General features: G+C 37.5%; 1 protein-coding gene across 3 annotated transcripts in view; it reads right to left on the bottom strand.

Annotated features, from left to right (window-relative positions):
- The window catches only part of GRAP2 (GRB2 related adaptor protein 2), a 62,874-nt gene extending 57,541 nt beyond the window's left edge, over window positions 1–5,333 (bottom strand). Inside the window, exon 1 of one of the 3 annotated variants that reach the window (XM_033866006.2) lies at window positions 5,139–5,333. The gene's annotated coding sequence lies outside the window, so the exon portion shown is untranslated. The remainder of the gene's footprint in view (window positions 1–5,138) is intronic. The other 2 variants (XM_033866004.2, XM_033866005.2) reach the window with 2 other exon arrangements.
- Between the last annotated feature and the right edge of the window lie 667 nt (window positions 5,334–6,000).

Here is a 6,000-nt window from a genome sequence, read left to right on the forward strand (position 1 = left end):
AAGCTCGTGGTTCTGGAAGGCTGAGAGGTGTGGAGAAAAACAAATGAAAAAGTATTATTCATGACCAGTTGATCAATTAGCCTGCTTTTCATTAAAAAACATAAAAAGGCAGAACCAATTTAGCAATGACTATGTTGGAAATGCATAAAAACATTATTAATGTTGGACTTCTTTTCTCACTTATTTTTAGTTCTCTTTAGAAAATTATACTTGAGAACTTTCTGTAACGGCAATAGAAAGAGTGAATAAGACAACACTGGAACCATTTTTTAATGCTAATGAAGGGGTAGGGACCAACACCTGGTTTGTGAGGCCTTTTCTGTGTACAGTTATGTGTTTCCAAAGCCATAGACTGACTTACGGAATATCTGAGTGAGTGAGATAACCAACCAGGAACGTTACCTACTAACAAGACTCATCCATCGTCCCATAAAGAAATCCAGTGTGGTCTTTTATAAATCTGACAATGGCTATACACTTGTGTTTTAGTGGTAAAATCTTACACAGTACAGTAATGTGAAAAATAAGAGGGTTTTTTTTCCCCCTTGACTATATCAAAATATCACCTTCTGCCCCAAGGCTCTGAGATCTCATAACTCCCCTCTTGTATTATTCCTTTCAGTTTTTTTTCCTTCCTCTTCCTTTATAGTTTTATATTTTTCAATCCTAGCATTATCTCTGATGTTTAAAGTTTCTTATACATAGCCTTGAGCTATAGAAGTGCTATAAGCCTACTCATCTGTGCTTAATAGAGTGCTATTATCAGATGAACCAAACCTAAAATACATTTTCGTAGCAACGCTTCCAGATTTTCAGTAACTTAAAATAACTTAAAACTTGGGTGGTGATAGGATGGGGTGGGGGTGGGAGGCTATAACTGATTTTCTTTCAGTTCCAATTGTGTTCCTTCCCATCCATGTGCCAGGACTCTTCAAGAGAATGCTCTGGAATCAGACCGCCTGGGTTCAAATCCAGGCTCTACCACATACAAGTTAAGTGACCTTGTGCAAGTTACTTAACCTCTCTGTACCTCAATTTCCTCACTTACAAAAGAAGGGTGATATTAGCCCTTGTTTCATTGTGCCGTTAGGAGAAGCAAATGAGTTAATACCTGTAAAGTGCTTGGCAAATAATAATAACAGACACTGTTTTAGAAAATTTATGTATAACAGAGAAAGACAAATATCATATGATATCACTCATATGTGGAACCTAATTTTAAAAAATGATGCAAAGGAACTTATTTACAAAACAGAAACAGACTCGCAAATTTCAAAAACAAACTTACGGTTACCCAAGGGGAAACATGGCCGGGGGGGAGGAATAAATTAGGAGTTTGAGATTAAGATACACACTCTATTATATATAAAATAGATAACCAACAAGGACCTAATGTACAGCACAGGAAACTCTACTTAATATTCTGTAATAACTATATGGGAAAAGAATTTGAAAAACAAAGAATATATGAATATGTATAACTGAATCACTTTGCTGTACAACTGAAACTAACACAACAGTGTAAATCAACTATACTCCAATAAAATAAAACAAAAAACAAAAACCTATACGTGTATAAATTATTTAATCTTCAACACAATATGATGAGATAGGTACCAATATCACTCTCATTTTATAGCTTAAGAAACTAAGGCACAGAAAGACTAAGTAACTTGTCCCTATTGGCCGAGTTAGTAACGGAAGGATTGGCCTCAAACCTAGACCATCTGGCTCCACAGCAGCACTCAGTAAATGTTACTTATTACTATCATCATCATCAACATCAACATCATCACTATCATCAACATCATCATCATCCTTGTTATCACCTGAACTTAAACACTCAATAAATATCTGCTGTTGCTGCGGGTAATGATGAATGTGTATGTCTAACCCTTCTTCAAACTGTACTAAAATGTATATGACCTCCAATGGAATAGTTGAGTTAGGCAAGGATTCTAAAGACTCACTAAAGCTAGTGAGTGAGGTTTGTTAGGAGGTAGGATATTACCACAATGCCTAAGTGTGATCCTGTCCGATCACTTGTTAATTGCAAAGGGATCCCTGGAGTGAGATGACGACCTTGAGCCACAATCAAACTGAGTGTCACAAATAGAGGGACAATCTGGCACTAAGTGTCTCCTGATGAGATGCAATATGGAGCACCTGTAAAATACGTTCATTTGAAATCTAATCAGTGCTTCAGTTCTAACTTGGAGTTTACAGGGAAATACAGGGGATAGAAGAACAAATTAAATGACACCATGAGACAACAACAAATCCAGGATGCAGGACATTCTACAAGATAATGCCTAACCTTTTCAAAAATATCCAATGTTGAATAAAAAGACATAAAACGGTAATGCAAAAATGTATGTTTCTTTTAAAAATTAGGTCCTAGTTTTATGGACAATATTTGGGGGATAATGGTTAAGGTTAGATATGGTCTAGATATTAGATGATATTAATGAATTACTGTTCATCTTCTTAGGTATAATGATTGCATTGTGGTTATGTAGGAGAATGTTCTTATTCTTAGATGTTTACTGAATTATTTAGGGGTGAAGTATCATTTTGTCTGTAACTTACAAATAGTTCAGAAAGAAATACATATAGATAGAACAAATATGCCGAAAAGTTAGCAATCGTTGAAACTAGGAGGTAAGTATAGAGGTATTCACTGTACAAATATTTCATCTTTTCTTTATGTTTGGACATGTTACTCACTTTCTTCGTAAGATGTATGTCTTATATCTTCTTTGGAGGGCATGTAAGACTTTAATCTTCACGTACTTAGTAATAGTTTCTTTTAATTCTCCAAAATGTTTGCTGTGAATGCATATTTTTTAAAAAACCTGTTTTTTTTTAAAAAATTATTTACTGAATTCCTATTGGCTCAAGCTTATTGAAACCAATAATATTAACATTGTTGAAGAGAAGTCAGTGCCTAGCACAAGGCCTGACACATAGTAAATGCACAATAAGTGTTAATAAATGTTCATTTGTTAAATGAGGCTATATTTTCCTAAGAATTGTAAAGAGGCAAAAAAAAAAAAAAAGACATGCACACACACACACACAGAGGGCTGTGTTGTTCCTTTACAAATCGAGATATGGTGGGCAAGTACTTGAGATGGACAAATGGGGGTCAGTCAACCCCATCCTTTGATTCAAATAGCTTAGGTCCTAAAGATTCTTGACCAAGTTTTGAGTTTGTTTTATGAGGGCACAAAAATGAAGCCTGTCCCTAGGACTAATCCAGCAGCAACTCTTGCTTGTTTAAGAAATCCTGATGGAATCACGCTTAATGACACATTTTTGAACAATTGTAGACTTTTCTTGAGCCAGGAAAAGAAGCAAGTTCTGCTAGAGTGCAGGCGTGAGCCCTACAGATCGCCAATACCCGCAGGTGTTGTTCTCTGAGAATCAATAAGTATGTGGGAACTAGGCCATTTTCAGCCCCTCCGGAAGGCAAGGGCTCTGAAAGAGACGGCTTCAGGCAGTAAGTGAGATATAGTTCATATAAGAAGTGGGAAGAAAATGATCAAGGTTCAAAGAGATAACTGATACTGATATTACCCTGTATTTTCACAGCACCTTTTTCCTAAGCCATTTCATATCTATGTTAACTCATTTATTCTTACAATATCCCTATGAAATAGACGTAGAACAATTGAAATGTTAAAAAAAGATAAGGGATTTTCATCAGGGCCCAAGATATAGAAGATATTCAAAAGGATATTATATTAGCAATGGAAATACTTCTTCATTTTGAACAAATCGATCACCTCCTTCCCCTCTGCTTCCGTAAAGTCATTTTAAAAAGATGAAATCTATTACAATGTAGGGAGAATCAGATTACAGTTTACTACATGGGAGACACTCCAAGTTCAATCTAAAAAGATAGTTTTATTCAATGATATAGGGCTGTCTCCCTTTACCAGAAAAATCCCTAAATTTCTCCAAAAGGGCGCAAATCAATTTTTAAAACTTGAAATTTAAATACACTTAGATGGTTCTCAATTTACACAGTGCCCTTTATTTAATAATGGATCCTTTTGTAAAGAGGATCCCTTTAAAATTATTTTAAAAATGTGAAGTTTTATAAACAATCCTGGGTTGTTAAAGCAGGGTACACGTATACTGAATGTTCTTTCAGAAACCAAAAGCAAGGAAAAAAAAAAAAGAAAGAGGACCCACTAAAGAACAAGTAAGTCTATGATAAATGTAGTTGTAGAGGATGAAAGGTTTTTCACCCTGAGGTTTCCCACCCTCAGATGACAGGACATGAGCACATGTAATCTTTCCTATTGGAGTTTTAGATCCTAAACATTTTCCCACCTCTTAATTCCTCTGGGGGTGTATATTTTCAGTAATGTGCAGATGAAGTTACATATACTTTATTAACAATTCCAAGTATGTAAAAATGATAGTTTTAAGTTGGCTCAAACTTTGGTGTGTGTATTCCATCCTCAGGTTTGAGGGCGGGTGGGGCAGAGAGTGTCAGAGAGTTGTGTTCAGGCTCAGTGCCTGAACTGGAGACCGTCTTAGGGACACAGTGTTAACTGTTAATAAAGAGACAAAGACAGACAACACTCTCTCAAAACCTATTTCAACGTAGTTTTCCTTTTGTAAAGGAACCCAAACTGGTGTGCTTTGTAAAGGCACCATAAATACTAACAGAAGTAGAAATGCAAGCCCCAAGAGAAATCCTGACCACGCAGTACTGGTATTCATTCATTGCTGCTCCACCTTTCACCTGCCGCCTCCCGCCCCCCGCCCCCCCAACCCAATTTGGAATAAATGCTGACACTGGTGAAGTGGAATTTCACCTCTGTAATCCCAGGATCCAAAGTCTTTTCCTGAGATGGCTCAGAAGCCAATTAGTGGAGGCTTTTTGTGTAACGGGCTGGGTAAGGAGCAGTCTAGTTCATTCACTAGAAGTCGAATCCTATCACCACAAACACTGCTACAGAAAAAGATGTAGAGACCTTTGGTGATGAACCGAAAATTAAAACCAATATTTACAGAGCCCATGGGATTCATTTAATTAGATTGACTCCTAGAGAACATTGTGCAAATAATAAAACTATCCAAGATCTCTAGAGCGCGTGGACTGATGGTGTATAATGACATACCTTTCAGAAGAGAAGAGGTTGAGTCTATGCCTTTGACACCGAGTTATTAGAATCCTTTCTTGCAACAAAGAAGATGAATTCCAACATCAAAATGTCTGCATTTCAGAGTACAGGTCCACCTTGTGCTGTCTTCCAAGTACCACACTAACCCAGGGCACAGGCTCGCAGATCCATTGAGTGCCTCCTCCTCCCCGGCTTCTTCTTCCCTCCCTCAAACCACCCCCAGCTGGCCCTGCAGTCTGTGTGCAAACCACACAGGAACTAGCAGATACAGGGCTCCAGAGAGTTGGGCGTGAGCCTTAGGTTATGTGGTTTTGTCTTCTTGCTGCTGGAGTAGAACTAAAACGCAGGAGGTTCACTGAAACACTTTTGCTTCCTTATGCTTGGTTTCAGTTTTAACAAGTTCGCCCCGAACGATTATGTTCACATAAGAAAATTTCTAATCCTAGAGATGGTCCGTCAGCAAGATGCTGCTGGTCTTAAGGAAAATGCATTTTCTGAGTCTATCCAAGCATCCAGAGGAACATTAGGACTTCTTAGTGGAACGTTGTTAATACCATCCCGGATCACTCTCAATGTTAAAATCCCAGAAAAAAGAAAATGCTTTCTTAGTGAACTCAGCCCATAATATTACCCTTAAGAAAAGACAGAAGAAAAACTTACGCCAGGACGAGTCCTAACCCCAGCTTTGCCATAGTCAGGTGTGAGCTGGGGCTTGTTACTTAGATTTGGGGGATTTCATTTTCTCCTGAGTAGGTTGGACTAAAATATTTCTGGGATTTGAAGATTTTTCACGACCTAACGTTTTTGTCACCTTCAACGTCCTTAGCTCTTACCTTCAAATTTATAGCCAGCTCTCTTC

Source organism: Tursiops truncatus, chromosome 11, assembly GCF_011762595.2.
Source record: "Tursiops truncatus isolate mTurTru1 chromosome 11, mTurTru1.mat.Y, whole genome shotgun sequence".
Taxonomy (NCBI): domain Eukaryota; kingdom Metazoa; phylum Chordata; class Mammalia; order Artiodactyla; family Delphinidae; genus Tursiops; species Tursiops truncatus.